This window comes from Amblyomma mixtum, chromosome 5 (genome assembly GCF_055824585.1).
Source record: "Amblyomma mixtum isolate Tamu chromosome 5, ASM5582458v1, whole genome shotgun sequence".
NCBI classification, from domain to species: Eukaryota; Metazoa; Arthropoda; class Arachnida; order Ixodida; family Ixodidae; genus Amblyomma; species Amblyomma mixtum.
In genome coordinates this window covers 167,249,755-167,273,756 of record NC_143016.1, presented here as the reverse complement: position 1 = coordinate 167,273,756, position 24,002 = coordinate 167,249,755, and the positions used below count along the sequence as shown (strand labels likewise).

Sequence of the window (24,002 nt, the reverse complement as noted above, 5' to 3'; positions counted from 1 at the left end):
CCAAACCAGTTCACCAAAGGAGACATTGTCGTCCTGATGGTCGTCAACGCGCACCTCTACTGGGCCAACATCCCGAACGGCGGCACCAACTCGCGCTGCGGCCAAGGTCTGGCGCGCAACTGTGCCGTCAAGCTTGACTTCGCCAAGTGCGGCGACCTCAGCTGCTTATAGAAGGGTGAGGAGCCCCTATGTACCCGGACTCCATGCAGGATATACACACAAAACATGCACTGCCAGCGCAAGCCGCTCGGGCAGCTCTACCGAAACTGTAAAAAGGTATAGTTCCGTGCTGGCTGACGCTTTGAGAACTTGGGGCATACCAGGGGTACGTTGTCCAGATGACAAGAGCAACCCTACAGTGAGCAAAGCGGCGGAGTGCGTTGTCCTTTTTGAGCAGCTTTTGTGCTTAATTAGTAATCGGCGTTTCCGTTCTGCGCTCTGAGGCTTTCTTCCATAGGACTTGTCAGTTATTCTCACTTGTAGCAGCAGGATTGCTGTTGCTGTAACCTTTTGCACCCCCAGGTTTGGCTTCGATATATATTTCACTGGGTTTCAGCATTTTCTTGCAACAAGTTAGCAACACGACGACGAACGTATCCTCTGAATTCCTACCAAAAAAAAAACAAAAATGAAGACTGAGGTGATTGAGATAAAATGAGAAAAATAGGATGAGGTTTCGAAGATAACTGCTCCTTCCAGGAGGCTTCGTTAAGTGCACGGTGATGCCTCTCCAAGAAATAAGGTGACATGCGGCAATATATTTGAAAACACTGCATTTAAGCGAGTGCAGAGAGCCGTTTAGGAGAAAAGACTTGTGCTTGTTTTACTGACCAGAAGTCTTGACACGGCGTTTTTTCTCTAGAGCTTTGCACAATTCCGGCTTTCAGGACTGCGCCTCGTTAGAGGCTTTGTTTCCTTCTGGGATATCTTCTCAGTGTGGACACCAAGGTGGAGCTCCCAATATTTTTCTCCAGGCTCATAATCCCTCCACTACCTAAGAAACATGCACCGCATCTGTCACAAGGAATGCAGCGAACATTATAGTTAGCGGCTCTGAGGTTGTGGTGAACAACTTCGCCAGAGGGAGAATTTCTCCCGAGGCGAAGAGAATCCCGCAGACCAGCAGGAATAGCAGACAAATTTAACCACGAATTAGCTGGAGGACTCCGAGCTGGTGGGCTCACCGAGGGCTTCACGGGGCGCGACCGCTTAGTGTCTTACAGAGCGATTACACAACACTGTAGACAAGGGCGGGTGAAATACCCTCCAGCCGATAAACCTTTAAACAAGAGCCAGGTCACCACTTGGCGTCGCTTACAAACGCATTTTCGAACCCGGTGTTGTGTAGCCTCTACTACTCGGGGTGATGTGCTTTATGGGGGTTCAACGTCCCAAAGCGACTCAGTCTATGAGGGACACCGTAGTGAAGGACTCCGGAAATTTCGACCACCTGGGGTCCTTTAGCGTGCACTGACATCGCACAGTACACGGGCCTCTAGAATTTCGCCTTCATCGAAATTCGACCGCAGCGGCCGGGATCGAACTCATTCCGGCCAGCAGCCAAACGCCGTAACCACTGAGCCACCGCGGCGGGTGAGTACTTTAGCCAGTGGAGGCTATGTTAGGAAAAGGTGAGTGACGCCAACCAAGTTGGCGTCACTTACCTTCTCCTAACATTAAATTTCCCAACCAGACAGACTTCTGTCGAATGTTTTCTTTTCAGTGCAGGCTATGTAAAGCAGGAGCTCATCTCAGTCGCATTCTCTGGGAATGATCTCAGGCTCCGTATTAGAGAAGAAGCATGAAGTCTTAAGATCAATGGCAGACCTAACTCCTCAGCTCCGATCCGAGATTCAACTGAAGACCGTCCGAACTGCCGAAGCCGCAGCTATAGGGTCCAAGGACTTCTGGCTGTCGTCTAGGCCAAAACCTAAATAAAGTTTTACAATTCTATTAAATCCAGCGATGAATGAGACATTCTTTCAACTGGAGGTACTGAGATTAGATTTATTGAATTCCTTCATCACGCGTTCGTAATACACACTATCACGCACGTAGGAGCAGGCATCGAAAAACTGGATTCGTGTAATACTCGTAATGTAGAGTAGGCATCCTAATATCAAATGGTAATTAGCGCCCCCTATTTCAAGTTTACTGTCAGCGGATCATCAACGAGCTCTGGCGCTTTCACAAAGTCGTAGAGACTAGGCTGGAAAGTGAAACGTGCGTAGGAGGAGATGGTTTCATCCTCGTGGCACTCTCCCACATTCATATATCACACTTCCAAGCAGCATAGAAGTTCATTCAAATGGACCAGTTTTCGTGTGTGTACGACCGCAAGCACTGTAAAGGGTCTCTTACATGGGTGAACAAAGGTACTATGGGTATAATGATGTCACCTTCACGGCCTCAGTTTGCCAGCAGCTGGGTAAAGCATAACGCTATGTCTAAGCTTGTGCCACGACCAGTATAAGCTTAATAACAATTTCTTAGTCAGGGTGCCTCAGTATTTTCCGCCGCACATGCGAGAGATCAGATTCCTCTTCGGAGGAGGACGCGGGGGAGGAAAACTATAAAGGGTGATTGGGAGACAGGACGACGAGGGAAATCCAAGTTCGACGCACATGCAAGCAGGAGGGGGATTCCTCTTCCTGCAGTGCGCGTGTATCTATCGAGCGATGGCTCCTCCTCGACGTAGAAAGGCGCGAATTTATCGATAAACTGAGCACCCCGGGAAGTTTCTGCGCTACGTACGCGTACGCCTGTTGAGAAAAGTAAATGGTTTCAAGCAGGCAATGGAAACATCGCAAAAACAGACACGATCCTCGGTTCATATTGTTGACCAGGCGCAAGTCAATCCGTGCTCCAAGAGTTGAGCTAGCAGTCTTTAAACTCGCCCACAGCCTAGGTGGGTGGGGTTCATTTCAATCATCTGTCCACAAAGAAAGCACGGAACTGGTTGAAATTATTTATCGGGTAAAAACTAAGGCGTTGCTTAAGTAGAGCAGTTTCGAGGCTTACAAGACCGTGGCCGTTGAATCCTGGGCCACTCCAACCCGCCAGCTTACCGCAACCACTTTGCAATTTGGTGCGTTAATTTCTGATGCCGCACTTGTCTAATAAAGTCAGAGCATCGCATCGCTTAAAAAAAAAATGAACGTCCAGAGTTCACAAGGTGTGTACACCTCGTTTCCTAATGAAGGCATAAATACGCAATACGACTACAAATGACTAAACAAATGAAAAAATACACCCAGAAAAATCGGATTGAGCTAGCGTGTCTGGAGGTAATCTATAGAAACAATAGTAAAAGTATATACAAGTTCTTTATAGCACAAAAATATTGCCGCAGATGCGTGCACTCGTCTTGGTACTAAAAGACTAGCACTGCTGCTTTGGGGAAGGGCTGTGGGGCTTGGCTCATCCATCATCCCTGTCCTGTCCTGGCGACGGCGTCATTCCAGGTCTGTCTGTGAAAGCTTCCGCTTGAACGCGAGCGACAGCACCTCGCGGAAAGACGGGTAGACGACGATCTCCTTGAGCCGCTCCAGAGCCCAGTGGCTCCCGGTGACCATGAGCTGGAGAAACCACTCGTCCATGCGGTCCGTCTTGAGGTCGCATTGGACGTCCTGTACACCGGACCAGTCCATCATGATCGCCGTGAAGAAGTCTTCATAGCGACGCAGGATTAGGAAGAATTCTTCGTCTTCCCGGTCGATGTAAATCCTGGGGAGGACAGCCAATAGGACAGCGGAAGACAATTCAGGGTATTTCGTGCACTGCGATGAATAGTTACCAAGGCACTGCGCGTAGCGGTGCTTTTGAAAAGCTGTGAAGTCGCCTTGGATTTCCGAAACATGCACTGGCTGTTTTTAATTACTTCCTCAATAAATCAAGCATGCCGATTATGTACCCACTTTAAACATGGCAGTAACACAACCTGTCAGCTGCTATTCCTGACGCAGTTCGTCAACACACCGAACAGTGTGTGAAATACCTGATTAGCTCTGTGGAGGGGCACACCTCCGGTGCCCTGCGCAGATAGGCCAGGTTGCCGGACATGGAAAGCCGGTTCAGCGTGATGAGGGCCAGGTGTCCCAGCCGGTAGTGGCGTCGGCACTCCTTGGAGATGAGTTCTCCGTCGCTTCCACCCTGGAAGATCTTGAGGCACCATGCGCACGCGAAGCGCAGGCACAGTACCACCAGCTTGTGCGGTGGCACGTCCCTCGAGAGGGAGCGGGACACCTGCGATGGGAAATGAACAGTGAACTCCCGCTACAGGCCCTCACACACTGAGAATGACACACACTCTAAGTACATTTACCTATGGATGCATTTTTTTTACAGTGCGGTGAAATTAGATTACTGTGCTGCCACATGACATCGTTCTCACTTCTTTACACCAGGAGCGTGTAAAAGGTCTTGAAAGCGCTTATAAATACCCCCTTTACCTTATTAAAGGGTCAGTCTACTGAATTTTATCGACCATATTTTCTTTGCGGCAACCGATAGCTCTTTACTCAAATTACCGTTTAGCCAGCTGTGGTGCCAAGGAGTGCGGTAGAACATTTTAAAATAGAATTTATTAATGTGGGAACACATCTCTATGAGATGGTAGTCTCATCTGGCAACCATCTGGATTTCCGTCGCGCGGCGACAAACATGGCGGCGCCCGTCGAAGCCGGACCTCTCGCTTCGGACTGAATTCTCGTTGTTGCTGCCTTTTTCAGTGCGTTCACTGGCCATAAATGGGGCGCCTGTCTTTCGCTTCGTCTCATGTCGCCTATAAGAAAACATATAAGAGATAAATTTGCTTTATTTTAATAATTAGAGTGGCGATTCTGCCGCTCCTAGACTTAAGTGGAGAGTCGGTTTGTTTACAGCAATGGTTCCCGATCTGACGACCAGATGGCGCCACTATAGGCTGAGTTTATTTTTGCGTCTCTGCTAGCATACGCTGAACTAAAAGTGGGAATGTGCTTGCGTTTTGCGTACGTGTAACTATAAATATTCATGTGATTTACAGAAAAAGCGAGCGGTACGCCTTCTACAGTTTACTAGAACAAAACGTGCGTTTCTCTGACATTGGGGCATACAAATGGTACGTAGTATATTCACTTGTCCTTCTACAAAAAAAGACTACCACTTTCTTGAACAAAATGAACGTTTGGGGTCGCCACTATGCTTTTTTACGCGACTTTTAACGACGAAATAAAATATAAATTCCTGCCTAAACCGGGCGCAGACCCCTCGTTATTGATGTTATAGGGTGCGAACTACCAGAATATGCCATTATTTATACACTCATCTCGGTGAGTAGACTGACCCTTTAAGCTCTAGAAACTTTCACAACATAAACCTTAATCTAGGTTAAGCGCCCGATCCTGCGCATTTCATAATTGCTTGAAAAGAAGCCGAACATAAGGCAGGAGGAACCGTCAAGGAAGTACAGCTTCTCGTTATTATTAAGTTCTGATAAGTTCTGATAGCAGAATAGCGGAGACGTAATAGCGTAGCCATATCCGTACCAGCCGGTTGACTGCTGGAGGTAGGTAGGCAGGTGCATGATCTTTACTATTGGCCAAGGCTTATCGGGTGCGTGCGTTCCTACGTTTGCGCTGTGCTGAAACTTTATATTCATAGCGCACAATCAGCACAAACTGGTGCTTACGTCGAGTGACTATCACCCTCATCCTTGTAGACTTCACGCAAGGTCAAATACGAGACAAAACGCCGGCGCTTTGAAATCTTCCCATTCAGCAGTGCATGGCGCTTCGTTTCAAAGGTGCCGCATGTAGCTGCACATAGTGTTTCTGTACGAAAGACGGACTTAGTTTTGTTGAGCAGGCCATCCACAATGCTGCTTCCATCCCACTTCTTACAAATGTTGAATGGCAAAGAACTCAAGACAGTTATCGGCGATGCAGAAAAGATCCCCATGCACAAAGTACGCAAAGGTGTCCAGCCCTCTAACTTGTACGTTTACTTTTCCGCATTATCTCCGCCCCACGCAGCTCTCTTGCTGACCCCACGCACCTTGACGCATGCCTCGCGCATGATGTTCTTGTAGAGATCCAGTTCCTGCGGGTCCTGGACGAAGAGGAACTCGCGGCTGGAGTCGATCCAGTCATACATGAGCCTGAGCAGGTTGGTCAGCACCTGCGTGTCGCCGTGCTGCGTGTCGTTCTGGTCGCCGCCATCAGGGTGCGGCCTGCCCAGCAGCAGCGCACCGAGTCGCTGGCTGAAGCTGTTGCGCGATGCCGGCCCGGGGACACAGGAGGACGTGTTGACCACGATGCGCATAAGCACATCGGACACCACCCAGGGGAAGCTCTGGATGCCACCTTCCGAGGACTGGAGCTCATACGTCACCTGCGTCCCGACCCCACATGATACTTTAACGAATTACCCTGCACAAGGCGTTAGCCTTAACGTAGTCACCGTAAGGTGTAATGCTAGTCTACGGCTGCCATCGAACGAAAAACGCTAAAGCGAGATCATCGGTCTTTGTCAAAACATAAGTCACCGTGAAATCTCTTCAGAAGACGCTCAAAAATGCGGGAGGAATGAGCCCTGTAGTAGTTTTTATTTAAAAAAAGGCTTTCATTTCGCTGAAGGTATAACCAAGATGCATTACTGAGCACCAAGTACAAATAAGGCCACAAGCTCGAACTATCTCTTCTCATTCTTCGTCTAAAGCTTTATGTCGGATACCCGGAGGAAGGGTCACGGGCATATTACTTCAGCTCGCTATTACCTACCTTGCTTCCGCCACGACAGTAGTAATCATCTGTTCCTTACTACCACACCTAACTTTTGAAATTAGTTGTCGTCGAATGCGTCAGTGGACTGGCGGAATCTGGCATAGAATTAGGACGGCCACTAAGATAGTCGGTCGTTCAGATGCTTCAGATTCCCTCCGCAAGCATTATTCACCTTTCAGAAGCTATTCGAGGGCAGCTTGCGTAACGTCGATGGAAGACTGCATGCAGTCACTGATATGAAGTCCTAACTATCTGCCTTCTTGGTCGCCGTCATGCTACCTTCAGAATGTATTAGTGTGGCTATTCAGCCCGGCTTTTCAAGTATGTGCATTGAGCTCTGCTTAGAAGGTACACCACGACAATCGACAGCCCCCCTTGAACAGCACAATCTTTCAGGCTTCCGCTATAAACGCAACCAGCCAGGCAGGCAGTTCCATTACCGAGAAGGGGAAAGGGTGAGGCTCGCAGTAAGAAATGGTCAACCTAAAAGCCTCCCATCTTGCACTGTGACACCCTCTGCAAGCTTAAAACACGAATGCTAGAGCACGTCGCTTCAACTGACATCAGCGCCGCTCATGATGATAGCGGCTGCAGGGTACCCTTACTATAAGGCTACCCGTTATCGTCAGCCGCCGCAAACACATCGTGCAGCATGATCTCAGACCTAGCGGCCAACGCTCCGCGGCGCTGGTGTCAGTCCTCCAAGGCACGCGGCCACCATTCATCACTCTGTCTTCCCTTCAAGTTCTACATGCAGCTAAATAAGGCAGCGAAAGACAAAGGAAGTGACACAAATACAACACTGTTAACAACAGGATAAGGTGACAGCCTTTAGCGTTGTGTTCGTGTGCCATATCTGTTTCCGGCTTGTTTGTTCGCTCACCCAGCTTCCCTCAATATGCACTGACCACAGCTCAGCAGAATACCAGATCGAAAGCGATGCACGCAGAAAAGAAAGCGATGCACGCAGAAAAGAAAGCGCACGACGCCTCACCTGGTACCAGGCGGAGGCCTTAAGGTTCTCGCGAGCCGGGTCCAGCTGCTGTGAGAAGAACTCCTCGCGCGTTCGGCGCACCACGTGCTCGACCTGGCTCTCGAGCACCATGGCCATGTCCGCAGGGTCGTTCTTCTCCTTCACATACTTGCTGAGCTTGGACACAGCACCGGAGAGGGCCTCGCTCTCGCTTTCGATTCGATACGACTTGAGCAGCGCCCGGATCTTCATCGCGTACCTGGCACAAAGGAAAATGATAAGGTACTGTCACTGAGCTGTGCAGGTGATGCAAGCAACGGAAAGGGAGGAGGTACTGTCACTGAATCATGCAGGTGATGCAAGCAACAGAAAAGGAAGAGAAAGTAGTGTTATTGAACTGTGCAGGTGATGCAACGAAAAAGGAGGTACTGTCAGTGAACCATGCACGAGATGTAGCAACGGAAAACGATGGGTTACGACACAAGCAAGCCCAGGAAATCTGGAAAAACGCTTCTATTTTGAATGGCTTCCACCACAAGCATCGTGGTGCTGAACATTAAAAAGAAAATTGGCAGAGGCTTAGCTCTGGTTAAGCCTGGATATACAAGCGAAAAGCTGCAGTTACGCTTTGTTTGACGTCATGGCTGTCGCAGTTCGCGCACAATGCACTGGGAGCACCACGGTAACGGTGTAGGCAAGCGCGTTATATAACCCTCCTCCCGCATGCGTAGTAACTGTGGTAAACACACGGCTGCAACGAAAGGTCAAACGGTGGCGAGGAGGCGAGCGCGCAGTAGTAGCGGCGGTGAGGAGGCGGAGCATATGCGCAGCAGTGCGCGGTGGTGGTGAAAACTTTTAATTGCTGAAGTAGAGTTTGGGAGCCATAGAGTGGCCCCGCTACATGGTCGGTGTCCCTAGTCCAGGACACCGCATGACAAAGCCCCGTCTCTCGCCCGTTTCACCAGTGCCCTTTGGGACTCAAGCGAAGAGCAGTTGAGGAGGGCAGTCTCCCATGCCTCTCTGGAAGGGGTAGGGGAAGGGGGGAGGTGAGGATTTTGAGTACATGCCCACACCATGTGGAATATATCACAGGTCTCCCCACAGTGCGGGCATCGCCCATCCGTGTTAGGTTCGTAATGTTTTAAGATTGCAGGACAGAGTAGAGTACCTGTCTGCAGGCGCCTTAAAGTTCGCTCCTCCGTCGAAAAGGCGGTGGTTGTCGCTATAATGCGTTAATATTTCCCTGAATCGCAGCAGCGGCTGGTTAATCTCCGAGACAGAAGAGCTGGGATGAGGAACCCGGTGAATAAGCGCTCGGGCAGCCGCGTCAGCGGCCTCATTACCTCGTAAGCCCTGATGGCCAGGAGCCGAAATGATTCTTTTCGGTGTTGGATCAGTGGCAGTCCGTCTTAGAATGCAAGCAGCTAAGGGGGAGATCTCCCCTGCCAAGTAATGACCACATGCTTTTCGGGAGTCCGTAATGATGATTCTCGAATTGGCGTGGGCGGCAGCAAGCGCTATCGCTACTTCCTCGGCTCGCATTGAATTCGGGGCTGGAAAAGAGTCCACCAACGTGCATTTCCTGGTGAACGACAGCGGCCGTGTAAAATCCCGTGGGCGATGGCCCTGCTACATCTACATAATATACTCCGGGTCGGGAGCCGTGTTGTCTCTCAAGAGCCCGAGCCCACGCTTGTCGTCTGGCTGCGCCGAAACGTCAGGCGGCGGAGTCGCAGTGGCGGTTGCGGCGGCGGCCGCTCCGACCACCTGCGCCTCTTCTGTGACGTCACTCGGTTCTGCGCACGCGCAGCTGCGGCTAATTCTGATCACGGAGCATACGCCAGGCCAGGTGTTGACTAGCCTAGTGAAGCTTTTCGCTTAAAAATCTTGTGTGTAGCTCGGTGTGATTCGGATAAGCTCAGGTTAGTTCGGAGGAGCGTGACGCAAGCTGCCCGAGAGTGGAAAGAGGGCGCGAAGATGAATAGCGAGAAACCCGCACATGCAGATGCCAGAAAAAAGATACCGAGAATAAACACATGCTTCCGCACGTCTACTCGGTCTAACTACGCTAAAACACTGCAACTTCTTTTTGTCCTACAGCAGCAAGAGAACACCGGCATAATTAAGATAAAGGGTTAATATCTTGCGACTCCTTTGCTGCAGCACACTTTGTCTACTGTAGTGTTCAGAGATACAGTGCGTACCGCTTATAGGCGGACGTGGCTTCTAGCAGGAACTGTTCTCGTCCCTCAAGCAGCAGTCGAGGGTCCGGAAGGCTGTCTTCCACCACTTCAAGGCACTCGGTGCTCAGTTCAACCTGTTCGCCGAAACCACGCAAGGACGACACAAAAGGGTGATGCGCGCATTCCGGACATCATGAATAAACAATGCAGACAGCATCCGTGAACGCACAATCGGTGTCAAAAGTTAACTGGCCTCCTTTCCAAGTTCCGAAGAACCATGCCATGGTGTCGAAGCCGGCGTGAAGGAGGGGTCGGTAACTTTTGTCACCGACAGTGCATTAAAATTGTTCCTGTGTCTTCAGACCTACTGCCAGACGCGAATAATCAAATTTTCCCCGTGGTGACATTCAAAGGCAGTCGGTAGAGAGCAACCGTGGGCAGGTTAAAGAAGTCAGAACTGTCCTACCCAGCAAAATTGACATGTCGTATAAGACCTCATAAGACCCATGCAGATAGTTGGCAGTCTGACAATGATTCACAGAATGAAAACCCCGAACAGGCTGCTGCCGTTCGACGGAGGGGTGAAGCAGAGCTTTTTGAGCTTCTTGAATTCAGACAAACGCTACGCTTCTATTCGCCCATGCCGATGAACAAGATGGTTACAAAGTACATCGCCAGAAGCAGCCATGGAGTACTATCACGGGCATGGTATGTGCTATGTGGTTAAAAAAAATTTCACGGCGCAACCTATTCAGTTCAGAACTTCATAAATAGAGCGCTAATTATCACGTAAGAAGTACTTCTCGAACCAATTACGCTCAAGGCGTACTTGCTTATGCGATCATCGACATGCGATCATCCACGCAAGCTTATGACCTTCACATCAGAAGCTTCACGGGGTTTATAAGTTATAACTATGCGGTAAACTAGCTTCAAATTCAACCGACATGAAGACCGACAGGTTCGTGCAAGAGCTCAGATGGCCCTGAACTAGCGGTTGTCACAATGCTGCTCAAGCGTTTTCAAACGGGGATCTTGCAGATGCCAACCTTCAAGGAAACAGCTGCTCTTTCAGCAGTCCTGTCGCTCATTTCCACGTGTGGAACCTAAACATCTTGGAAAAGTCGCAGAGGTGGCCGTTTGCGAGAACTAAAACCTGAGTGGGCAATGACGGAAGTAAAGACAGCGCCAAACACAAATCAGGAGCAAACACGAGTTTCGGACGAGACATGGGCGTTATGAATAGCGCTATCGTCTCACGCATCATATCCTGCATACAGTCGAACCTCGTTACAGCGAAACGGTTCATAAAAAAATAATGGATATCACGAAAAACGATGATTCGCCTTGGAAGTTGTCAAGACGGGCTCTAATGAAGTAATCGCCGGCTCCTTCCAGCGTCGTCATAACGAGGTTGCACTGTATTTTCGTAGCCTTAGTCACCTGAGTAAGGGTAGCCGTCTGAACCACAAGTCTGCGAGCGCGGGAGTATACCTTTTTGCAGTTCCGGTAGAGCTGCCCGAGCACCTTGCGCGAGCAGTAGGTGTTCTTTGTGTCGAGCTTCTCCATGAAGTCCAGGTACATGGGTGGCTTCTCGGAGTTCTGGAAGCCCTTGAGGTCACCGCACTTGGCGAAGTCCAGGTTGACGGCGCACTTACGCGCCAGGTCACGGCAGCGGCGCGAGTTGATGCCACCGTCCAGCATGTCAGCCCAGACGAGATGCGCGTTGGCGATCAGGCCGATCTTGTCGCCCTTGATGTACTGGCAGAAGAAGTCCACCATGTCCTGGACCTGCGGCCGCCGTATGTGAAAGGAAGTCCTCTCCTCAGACGGACGATAAACAGAATTTTACACGCCGTCCCTTTATATCCGTCAAAAAAACTAGAGATCAGGGTCTTTACACGTGTGCGAAACCTTTGGTGGCACTCTTGAGGGAACTAGCGCGAGCAGTTCACTTCTAGACCAGCGTTGCTGACTCTACTCTGGAGCGGGAGGGAATTGCAGACTTTTAGCAGCCGTCTCCTCACACTCAACTTCGCAGCACAGCAGCGGCAATGCATTACTTGTGTTTTAAGACAATCTTGTTTTCTGAGAGAAGAGGGTGCTTAAAAGGGTCAGCCATGCTGCACGCTTTCGGGGCGCCATCATTGACAGCTCACAGGAGCTCAGACAAGTTTGATCATCATCATCATTATTGTATTCCAACATAAACATTACAGATGCTAAGGACCATGAACAAAAAGCCTAACGGGGCTTGACGGGGTTCACGGTCCTAAAAACATGGCATTGGCAACAACACTAGAGTACAAACGCAACGCATCAGACATGGGAGGATCTGGTACAAAATCAAGAGATAAGCAAAGACAATTACAAGATTAGGAGAGTGTTTAATGAAGTATACAATGTACAGTGCAAAGCAGAAAAAGGTAGAAAGTGCAATTATTGTGGCTATGATACATTTACAAAAAAAAACAGTATTGTGGCCATGAAACAACTCGTTTGTTTAGAAGCCACGGGAGCATATTACGTAGCATGTGGTAACCATAGTTAGTATGCGCTCGAGGTATTTCCCACAGTTCAGTACTGTGGGTATTCCATGTTTATAAGCAAGTATTGGATGGTTTTCTTTGTGAACGATCATCTGCTCGGATCGTTTTGGTTATGTTCACTTATCTACGGATATCCAATGGTTCAGCCACCGCTCTCAACCTAACATGGCCAAAACGAAGCCAGGCTTGCAAGGTAAAGTCACAATTGAGCAAAGAGCGCTGCCTCTCGCGAGTGTCAAATGAGCAGCCAGGTGTCCTTTTATTTATGCTTTCTACAAGCCAGTAAAACTTCGGAAAAGTAGACGATAGGTTTGTCAGTGATGCAGCCTATTCTAAAACGGAATCGTAATTCGATTACTGCCTCTTTTCATACTAAAAGGACGCTTGCAACATATTAGGGCCTCATTAAGCCTCATTTGTGATCAGTCGGTGACAATCCAGTCTTCGCCGTATCCCACCGCTGAATTTGCTGAACATTTTATTATCTCGTCGTATAGGGACTACTCCAGTTGGTGCAACTGGCCCAATAACACCTAAAATACCTCACCAAAATTAACAAGCCCTCCCCATACCCACACTGAGGCCTAGCAAGACTAAGAGGAGTAATCAGCGATATTGCTCACCCCAATGGGCGCCTCTCGTTCCTTGGGCGGGTCACTGTAGTAATGCATGGGGTTGCAGTTGCTCTTGAAGATGAGGTCCTCGTACCATAGCACTGAGTACTCGTCGCCGTCCAGGTCAGACCCTGAGCGCAGGTGGAGTCCACATTTGGGACCATTAGAAGCAAGTTGTCTGCGGACGTGTGAAAACAGTTATGGTGAATGGGCCTCTACGACTAGAGGAATCACTCAAACTCCTAAAGCCCAAACTACGAAATATTTTGCGCTCCAGATCATGCACCCTCGCAGTGAATTTTTTTCGTGCTGTGACAGCGCTCACGGCATGCAGGTTCAGGCAAAGCACGGTTACTTTCTTTTTAGCGATTGACAAGCGCTGTGCCTCCTTATACAAGTCACGCAGGGTCTGGAACAATTCCTGAATCTTTGCCCAATGCTAGAAATTCGCAGTTACGAAAGGTGAAAGCGAGGGATTTACCCCTCATTACGCCAGTAGGCGTTCTTTGGGTCTCTGCAGCATTATGAGTTCTAAGCGTCGACAAAGGTATCCGGGTGTCTTCTGAAGGCAAGACCACGGGGTTCTAGCCTTGGCAGAGCGTAGTCCTAACGCGCATGTGAACTAAGGCAAGCCCTCAGTCACAACTGTTGAAAGCGACGGTTACATCCGTCCCCACGTAGCACAAAGTCAACATGGAGCGCGCCTTGTGTAGTACCGGCCATCTCGTCGGGGTGTGGACGCTCTCCCTTTTGAGGGAAGACGATGCAGTCGCGCACGTGGTGCAGCTGCGGCACATTCACTGCCCTCAGCTTGCGGATGTCCCCCGGGTGCATGCACGGGTTCTTGGTCACGATCACATCGCCTGCACATCACACGGAGCATGGGAGAACTCAGTGACAATAACGCCAAGTGGGGTTGCAAATTCAGGTGAAAGAAGATAGTTGTTATGGTTATGGTTTATGGGGTTTAACGTCCCAAAGCAACTGAGGCTATGAGAGACGCCGTAGTGAAGGGCTCCGGAAATTTCGACCACCTGGGGTTCTTTAATGTGCAATGACATCGCACAGTACACGGGCCTCTAGAATTTCTCCTCCATAGAAATTCAACCGCCGCGACTGGGATCGAACCCGCGTCTTTCGGGTCAGCAGTCGAGCACCATAACCACTGAGCCACCGAGGCGGCCTAGGTGAAAAAAGGAAAAAAAAAAGAAAGTGAATCTCATGCGATAACCTATCGGCTCCTCCGTGCAATATAACGGAAATAAAATAGTCGGTTCATCGCGAGACCACATATAAAATGGTGGTTCTTAGTGTACTGTTTCCGCTCCAGACGACGGTTTCGCGAGATTATCGAGAGTATAGCAGCGCACAACGAACAGGTACCTCACCATTTATATTCTTTTATTGCATATCCCATGCTGTCAACATAAAGGCATTGATCCCGAACACGGGTTACAAACCACGGATGTGTCCCAAGATATATCCGCGACATTTCTCGGTCAACTGAGCATTAGTGAAGTCCTAGCTTCGGCTTTAAAGATACGAATGCCGTGATTAGATGGGGATATCGCAGACGAGGCCGAAACGAGATAATTTCCAGCACACGAGAAATTTACACGTGCGTCCATGAATACGGACTGTAATAACTCGGGAGCATCGCCGCAGTAGTTTACGTTTGGATCCGATTACTACAGTCAACATCTCTGAGACCACCACCCGCGAACACGCAGCACGTTTGTATACGCTTTTAAAGCCTGTACTCTCGCACTTTATGCCCCTACCATTTTTAGTTGTGTTCCCATCCATGGATTGGATTGGAAAACATTTATTCCGTCACAAATGCAGATGCAGACGGTCCGCGCTAGATGGCCACCAAGCCATGGCTGGCGGTGACCTGAGCGGCCCACTCGGTGGCCAAGGCTTGAATTCCCGGGTCCGAGCTGACCAGCACGGCCTCCCATCGCTCAACAGAAGGAATTCGTACTAGATCCTCCGATGGGGGAGATTTTCGAAGAAAATACGAAAGCTGCTGCCTAAACGCACCCAGACTATGCTGCACTATGCTTGCGAGCACGAACACGGGTTAACGGGGTACCTTCGAGGATGGTCGCCGGGTCGTTGACCTTGTACCGCAGCATGTCGTTCGAGTACTGGACGAACACCTGTCCGTACTCGAGCGTGCCGGTCTCATCCAGCACGCCGAACATGGTGCGCCCGTAGTTCGGAGGAACCAGGATACGAGCCTTGGTCCTCAGCTCCTCTGCGTAAGCGCATACATTGTCCGTTTTGAATTGTCAACGGTTCGTCGTTCACGCCTTGTTGTAGACAAGTTTCAGCATGCTTCCTGAGGACCATTCGATGCCTTACGAGCTGATGTTGGCCCTCAGGAAACATTGATTTTATGGGCCATCTTTAACTAATTTTTGCCAAAACTTTCTGAATGTTAAGCCGGCCCTTTAGGCGCCATATGCCTTCGTCGGCAATTACAAGACACGTCCACGAGCCAGAAATATCTGTTGTTCACTGACTGAAGGCACACAAGACCAAATACCGCGTTCTAGAAATGCGGGTTTATACTAGCCGCCAAGTGTCATAACTACAATGATTGCCGCAATAGGCTCGGCTAATCCAAGCGATAGGTTTTGAATGGTCTCACATCTCACGCATTTAAACTACTGTCCGTTACATACACCTCACATCAAGAACCTTATGATTACGCTAACCATGCGCACAAAACCGACAAGAAACATCTCATGAAGCAATTGGAAATTTGCGATAACTTTGGCAGGTCCTGCAAAATGAGCGTAACTAATAAACAAAATACGTAGTCAGGGCCAGGATGCTGCCTCTCTACGCCTTCTTCCCAGACTACGAAACCAACAAAAGCGGTTAAGCTCGTGCGTTTCACTCACTGAGGACCTTCTTGTTGACGGCGCGAATCAAAGCCCGAAAGAAGGGCTCCACTGTCAGGTCGATGCCCACGCCAGCCAGCTCCTTGTACGGAAAGCGCATGGCGCAGTAGGCGCACAGAACCTGCGTAGTTAATAAGGCACCCAGTTTCGTCTCATATGCTCATAATCACCGTCCTGCTTCATAGGCCGTTGCACCTGTGCGCCGAAATCCTGAACCTTTTCTCGAATTTTGACTAAAATGGATCGGCTGTCGTACATGGGCTTCAGTAATTAGACTAAAATGGGATCGGCTGCAGTATATGGGCTTCAGTTATATGCAGAACACTGCAAACACTGACATCACACATGGCACAAAAAGCTGCGAACATGGACGAAAAATTTTCACCTGCGCGGCCTCGTGGGGATCCATCATACTGTCGATGAAGGAGTCGAGAATTCTGTTCTGCAGCGTCAGGAACACCTTGGCCTTGATGCCACTCTGCTCCAAGATGGTGATCATAGGTCGGTTCAGGTAAAGAGTGCCTGCGAGAAGCCGTAGATACTGTCTGCGCTGCAAGCTCAAAATGTGACCATCTTGCAGTAATCCACTACTTTACGCAACGCATGCCACGAATTATGCTCAACGTTAAATCAGCGAAGTCCAACGCAGAAGGAAGGCGCCCCCCTCCATGCTTCATAATATACTCTGGCTCGATGACTATGCCTTCTGCCTACTTATGGTAGCTACGACAAAAGTACAGAACAGTGGATGACTGTCACCGTTTCAAGCATTAAATCATCGATGTTAGCGCCTAACTGAGAGGTAAATGTACACTCAAATTTTCGCGTAAAAAAATTGCACCATCTTGCGTCGCTATTCATTCATTTGGTATTCATTCCACCGGGTAGAGCAAGCATTCCCCTCCCATTTTCTGGCCTTTCAGTTAATAGGTTTGTCTGACCACGAGGGAAATTTTGTCTACAAACCTGCTTCCCGTAAACTTTGGTCGATGACTTTACATGGCCACGCAAAAAAAAAAAAAATCGGCATTACACTTAAGCAGCAAATGTGGGATGCTCTGCATGACAATTTATTGTATGCCCGAAAAAAAAAACCCGAAGTATGGATCGCTTAAAATTATGCTAAGATACTCGTAAGAAGCCCAGCACAAGCCCATTAGGACACAGCGCAACTATAGTCGCATACAAATGAAAAAACGAAGCAGCTTTTACCCGTCAAAGGAGTTTAAGTGGCGTCGTTTTAAGTCGCGTTGGCCGATTCTCGTGACACTGCTAGCATGACAAGGCAGGAAGTGGCAGATGAAAGGCGATTGTCCACTCCCTCTATGGTCGGGGAGAGTCACCTCCCTGCATTGTCGCGCCGCTGCCTGCACTGTAACGCTAACTGGGTCATCACAGTCGGCTGACGCCATTGGCTGGACGGGAGTCCTTTGACGGAGAAAAGCCGCTTCGTTCTTTAGTTGTATATTAAGAAATATGTGCCTCCGGCACCAGCTGCTTATCTAAGCCCTTTCTGTCGATGGTCGTAGTGCATGAAGGCAACGTACGGGGCTTGCTCGTCTTCAGCACGTATAGGTCGGAGTGGTCCGAGTGGAATTTGCGCATGCTCTCGCGGAAGATGATACGGCGTCCGCTCAGCGTCGGGTCCAGCAGCAGCATTCCCTTGCAGCCGCCGTAGCGGATTTGCACGGCGCACGGCTCCTCGCCTTCCTCTAGCTCCAGGGCGTGATGGACCTGTGGTAGGGCGGACAATTAAGCCTTCGGCGAACGACTACATACTTAGGTCAGTACACGCCTTATGCAAGAACAGAAAAAACAGCCACGGCCTTTTGATATGCGGGAGCTACGGGATTAAGTGATGCCCAGTTCAGTACTGGTACAAGCCTTCCTCTGGCCTGGCGCTCATCTTTCTCACGCTTAGCGTCAAAATGGCCAGATCCGCTGAGTCACCATAGCCACACAGGACACATTGCCGAGAGCACCCAGTCTCTAACTTTCTAAGCGGCCCGAAGGCGAGTTTTTAGTTACGACATAGTGGTTGCTACCGACGGCGACAATGCTTGCCCCAGAGAAGTGTCGTATACAGTTGCCGCTGTAAAACATTATCATATGCATCATAGGTTCCTGCATTCAAGGAATGCAAACTTGCCACGTGCACGGTGCATGAGTAAGCAATGGACGGGCAGCACTTGGACTTTGATAACACATGCATTGCTCACAACAGACCCCCGATGGTCTCTCTCAAGAAAAAGAAGCAAAGCATAGTACGGGCGGCAGAGTTCTTGGTGGAGTGTTACTCTCAGGAAGTTCGTTCGGACAAGATGACTGTGGAAGGTGCGAGGCAGAAAAAAAGGGCTTTTGTTGGTAACAAAAAAAAAACACAGGAATGTTACCGGGTGTGTAAAACGAGTGTATGAGCATTTGCAGAGGTGTGAGAACAAAGAATTTTTCAGAGTCATGCACTGCTGCTACTCGCCTCGCAACGCTTTGGCAGGTTGCCGATTTCGCTCGTCGAGCCATGGTAATTGCGCCGAAGAGCCATAGCACCTGCCAAATTCACCGCTACCCGCCGTATAACAGTGGGAAGAGTTATGAGCTCACGCTCGAATATAAGTTTATTAAGGGAACTTCTTGCTGGGCTAGTTGGTAATTCATTGTGAACTAAAGGCACCAAAAAACAAATTTGCCGAAACATATCAGATCCTGCCCGTCACGCTCTTGTGAGCCATGCTTTTCACCCATGCGGATCCTTGCCAGAAGCAGCAATATTAAAGCCAGAGAACTGATTGAAGCGTTTTATATCTGTAAAAAAGGCAGTGCGTGTGTTAGCGAAACTTCCGTATCTCTCTATCAAGCGGAAAGAAAGTGTTTTGAGCAGTCGTTATCGCATTGAAGCGTAATTTTGTTCTTTGCGCAGGCACTGGCTTTGTGTATATATGTATCTGTGGTGTGCAAAATAAACTAGTTGTGAGTGGCGCTCTGTCCCGTTCTCTTGTCTTGTGTGTGTGGTTTTTTGGCGCCTTTAGTTTACAATAAGTTTATTACTTTGGTTGGCGATAATGACGACAATACACATACCTTGCGCAGCAGGGCGTGCGATACGGGAACCATCGCTGCTGCACCCATGGCCTGCGTGCCGGATGTCCGGTTCCACAGTCGTGTTTTGGATCGGGACCGACAGTAGACCCAACGACTGCGAAAAGGCCTGCACACAAGAAAAAAAGTTCTCCCGAGTGGGCCACCCGCCTTAGCTGGTTGGCTCTAATACTGGTGACACAGAATTCAAGGCTATGTAGCCGGTAGTAGGGAAACTTTTGCGCAAGTCTAGAGAACAATAATGAATGGCTTCTCAGACAAAAGAGGAGTGCGTGTAAAGGGTGCAACACCTCAAGCAGAGGAACTCGTACTCCCAAAGGAGGCTGATAAGCGTGGTTAGACCTCTGGGCACGGTCCATGCAGTATTATGATTATTTGTGGAAGCTAGTCTTACCTTCCATTCCCTCTTGAAATTATTTCGACACACTTACATTAGATTCGAAAACGTGCAGTATGTGGCGTATGATTTCGAGGATATTTTCAGAGCCGGCTTTGAGCCACTGCACATGGCGCCTGATTGCTGCGGACGTTCGTGACTGACCTGCCTGCAGTGGATTAATAAATGAAGGATTCGCTTTGCTACAAGGCTGTTTGTTTCGAAAGATGCTATCCAAACATATGTGGATTAACGCAAAGCACGTGACCTCACAGGTATGATGAACGAAGATGAATGGCGCAGTTATTGGGCTCTGCTTCCTTGCAAACACCATTTGTGTTGCTAAAAGCGAAGAGGTTTTCTCACAGATTTTCATGTCAGTTATTCGCCTATACCATCACCTCTCTTAACAAGAACTTGATTTGCTTCTGACCTGTCCGAGCCGTGCCATGAACTTGGGCACGCTGAGGATGGCGGAGAGGTCGCCAATTCCATCGCGTATCTGCTCTGCGGTGCGGCCCTGACTGTCGTGCGCGTAGAACCAGACGCCGTGGTTGCGTAGCTGGCTCGTCGAGCAGCCTAGGAACATGAATCGGCGGCCGCCAATCTTCAGACCAGACGACAGCGGAGGCTTGATGACCTACACAAAACGAGCCCATGGTTGAAGTTAGGACCTAATAGTAGCTGTGCATTGCCATCGCAGTGAGCACATCTCTCAAGTTTCCTCAAGGTTCCTATCCAATATTTATTCAGTTTTGAGCCCTCCTCTGTACTCCACCCAAATGAATCCATGCAACAGCGGAACCAAAAAGCGACGCTGAAATCAAATTATAACAGGCAAATGGAAGTTCAATGCGAGTTCGAAATGTACTACCACTGCTAACGTACATTTGTCGTATGAAACTGTTGATTTCCTGTACATTTTAGTGCTAAAGCCCTTATAGCCGCACTCTCTAGGTTTCAGGGGTGTCGTGCGTGTGCAGCCCCTAAGTAGTAAATGTAACTGGCTCACTGGTTCAGTGGACACCTCTGACTAGGCAGTGGCATCCGCCAACAAATTGCGGGTTATGTGCATTTCCTTTCCTGAAAACAAGCGGCAGGTTTCGGCTACCTCGATTTTTGAGGAAACAAAAGGCCCATAAATGGCTCCCTGGGTCAGGGGACACCTCATTCTCCCTTTAAGGTATGTAGCGTTGGTGTACACCTGCAAAAGCCGTGCTTTTGCACATTTCGTGCTTCGCAATGCTATACCGCCAGCCACTTTTTTGTTGTGAAAGCAACACTACGCCAGCCAGCTCGGCTCGTCGCTTGGTCGCACATGAGTCGTATGCCGTGGCCCACGAACGACCTTGAGCCGCCGTTGCCTAGCAACGCCGCAGCCGCGCTCCAACAGATGGCGCCGCCATCGGCGCCGCTGCTATCGCCGCTCACTCCACATGTGCTCCGCTGAGGCAGAGGGAGAGGAGGTGTCTCCCCGCGGGGTGTGTGTGTGTGTGTGTATGTATATATATAGTAGATTCTAGTCGTTATGGAGAGCGCGAAAGAGGGGCAACAATGAAAGAAGGAAGAGAGGAAGAGACAACGCGCTAAATTGCTTTCGCGATTCAACTAGGGTTAACCAGAGCTAAATCACAGCCTATTTTTTTTTCTCGTGCTTCAGCTACTGCACCTGTTCAAAAATTAAGCCTGCTACGGCTGCTGATTCACCGGGCGATGCTGAACCTCTATACACCGTACCGCGTTGAGGAAGTCGTCCTTGCAGGCACCCAGCGAGAAGGAGATGAGCTTGCAATCGTCGTCACGCACGACGATGCGCAGGGCGTAATCTGGGTCGAAGTGCTGAAGCAGGCGGCTCTTGCACACCAGCTGCGGCGGCAGGTAGACGCGTCGAGTGGGCGTAAGGATCACCTTGCGCACCTTGACCATATGGGACGGCAGCTCCTGGGCGATCACCGAGCCTGTGAAGGCGTCGGTGCTCTGCCGGTGCGCCCGATACCGGAAGTACAGGTGCTTCAGGGCGGTGCGGAACAAGAACACCTGCGCGCGGTGTCACGCTGTTCTTGATGCGCTGGATTAAGTGTTGTTGCAGGGTTGCAGAGTGACCAGGGCGATAAAGAGACAATAACGTTCATGCACAGAAAGCGTCCAAAGGGATTCAAGGAAGAAAAGGTAGTCCGAGAAGAAATGAAATAAAAACTAAAAATACATGATTAGGCTTTTCACTTGAAATGGCCCCTTGAGAGTTATCTCCTGAAAATTTCATCGAATCACTATTCCATGTGCCCCTATTCATACCCAACAATTCTGGACAAAAACATTTTTGAGTGGTAAAACGTTTATGAATGCAATTTTTGCAAATAATGGAAGATTTCACTGTAACAATCAATATATCCCCAAATCACTCGAGCGCAGTCTTGCACTTTTTTTCTATTAACGTTTTTGCTATCGTCAAAAGCGTTCCCCACTGGAGCAGGGGCACGGCCATTACGAGAGCCCTTAAGCCTGCCAATAAGGTTCTCACCCTTCCCTGGCTAAGCGAGAAATAGATCTCGAAGAGGGCTTCTTCCAGGGCACGGGGACACTCCTCGGCACGCGCAGCCACCTCGTTGAATGTTTCCCGGCAGCTCTGAGCGTCCATCGCGAGCTCATCAGTGACCTGCAAAGGCGACAATCCACGTGTTGCTCGTCCGCGTTCGAATGTGTCCTTTTCAAGCACCGTTGGAGTAATCCGCCCGCTTTGTTCAACTTTGGTTTCGGGGAGGTGCCACATAGAAACAAACCAAATGACACCATAAGTCCGCAAAAATGTGCTCATAGAATAATGACGCAGTTTTATATTTACGTCAGGTTGCGGTACAGCGCGATATGCCAGAACAGCCATGGCAGCAAATAACCGAACGAAGATCACCTCTATTCATCAAGAACGAAGATCCGACCACACAGTCTAGCCTACTTTTGAAGCACCATCCGTTCACTCGTGACAATCCTTATCAAATTCTAGAGGCCCGTGTACTGTGCATTGTCAGTGCACGTTAAAGAACACTGCGTGGTCGAAATTTCCGGAGCCCTTCACTACGGCGTCCCTCATAGCCTGAGTCGCTTTGGGACGTTGAACCCCCATAACCCTTATTTAATTCTGCATTCAGAATGGTATGGTGTCGTATGGGGCGTTTAACGTTCCAAAGTGACAGGCTATGAGGGAGGCCGTAGTGAAGGGCTCCGGAAATTTCGACCACCGGGGGTTCCTTAACGTACAGACGCCCACAGACCTAACACGAATGACGGAAAGCGTGGCCTGGACTGCCGTCAGCACCACGAAGCGATATTCATTGGTGCGAGACAATGCTCTCAGTATCTTTGCGGCGGTTGACGACAGCTGGTGCGCAGCTCGCTTTTACTTTTTCCGCTTGTGCCCGATCTGCGCGTGGACAGCGCGCTGGTCACGGGGGCGTTTACGCGCTTTTTGCTCGCCGATTCGGCCTCCACGGCCCCGGCAACGCTTTTTCCAGTTTTCTTATGACGGCAATGCCCGCTAAGCTGACGCGGTTAGCACCTCCTATCGTCAGACACCGCAAACATTCCGGGAGCATTATCTCGCACCCGATGACTATCGCTTCATGTCGCTGACGGCAGTCCAGGCCACGCATTCCGTCATTCGTGTTAAGTCTGTGGGCGTCTGTACACTGACATCGCACAGCACACGGGCACCTTTGCGCTTCGCCTTCATCTAAACAAGGCGCTTCGGCCGGGATTGAACCCGGGTCCTCCGGGTCAGTAGCCGAGCAGCGTGGCCACTGGGACACCGCAGAGGGTACGTTTAGAATGTACTTGACATGAATCTTCATGAGGTCAGGTACATGAAAGTTATGTCATGTACTTGATCTCATCCCGATGTATACATCGACATGTAACAGCAATCTTGTACTGACTGTCATGCATGTCTGTCGGTTTCGGGCAGTTTTGTTAGGCATGAACGCACCCTATAGCGAGCGGGATGCTTGGAAGTGACAAGAACAAGAAATGTTCACGGGGAAACGCGGTTCGATGCCGACGTTTCCGGGAAATTTTCAATTCGTCCACTTTTGATATCTGTTGTTGGGGGTAAGAAATCCGTGCAGAGTCAAAACCCTACCTGGAAGCTCTCGGACCAGACGCTGAGCAAGGCGTACATGACGCCGAAGTCCTGCACGCTGGGTCTGGCCACTGCCTTCAACTGGTGCGCCTGCAACTCGCGCACGGGCGCGTAAAACACCTGCGTGTTGTTGCGCGTGCGCAGGATCAGGTTGCAGAGAGGCGCCCAGTGGCGCGGTCCGCTGAGCGTCAGCCGCATCACACGGCTCCTGCCCAGAACGTCGGCGCCGCACTTGAAGGGTCCTTCGCCGAACTCGACGGCCCGGTCCCACGGGGTGGTTTCGGATAGGTCGAACTGCGTCAGGCAAGGCGGTGGCTGAGCAGGCTGCTGCGTCCCTTATTTCGAGCCTGTCTGGACTCAATTTCTATTTTTTATTTCATGGGTGAGGGAACAAACGCAAGTT

The 24,002-nt window shown here is 49.9% G+C and overlaps 1 pseudogene across 1 annotated transcript in view; it reads right to left on the bottom strand.

The window, feature by feature from the left end:
• Positions 1-1,987: 1,987 nt before the first annotated feature.
• The window catches only part of LOC149344529 (uncharacterized), a 47,027-nt pseudogene continuing 25,012 nt past the window's right edge, over positions 1,988-24,002 (bottom strand). The window contains exons 6-22 of the transcript XR_016283207.1: positions 23,600-23,893; positions 21,989-22,123; positions 21,205-21,504; positions 19,901-20,107; positions 19,074-19,200; positions 17,543-17,729; positions 16,381-16,517; positions 15,996-16,116; positions 15,179-15,343; positions 13,800-13,946; positions 13,093-13,214; positions 11,415-11,711; positions 9,942-10,054; positions 7,759-7,996; positions 6,037-6,372; positions 3,998-4,245; positions 1,988-3,726 (exon numbers count right to left, since the gene is read on the bottom strand). The product of XR_016283207.1 is annotated as an uncharacterized LOC149344529 (transcript). The remainder of the gene's footprint in view (positions 3,727-3,997; positions 4,246-6,036; positions 6,373-7,758; positions 7,997-9,941; positions 10,055-11,414; positions 11,712-13,092; positions 13,215-13,799; positions 13,947-15,178; positions 15,344-15,995; positions 16,117-16,380; positions 16,518-17,542; positions 17,730-19,073; positions 19,201-19,900; positions 20,108-21,204; positions 21,505-21,988; positions 22,124-23,599; positions 23,894-24,002) is intronic.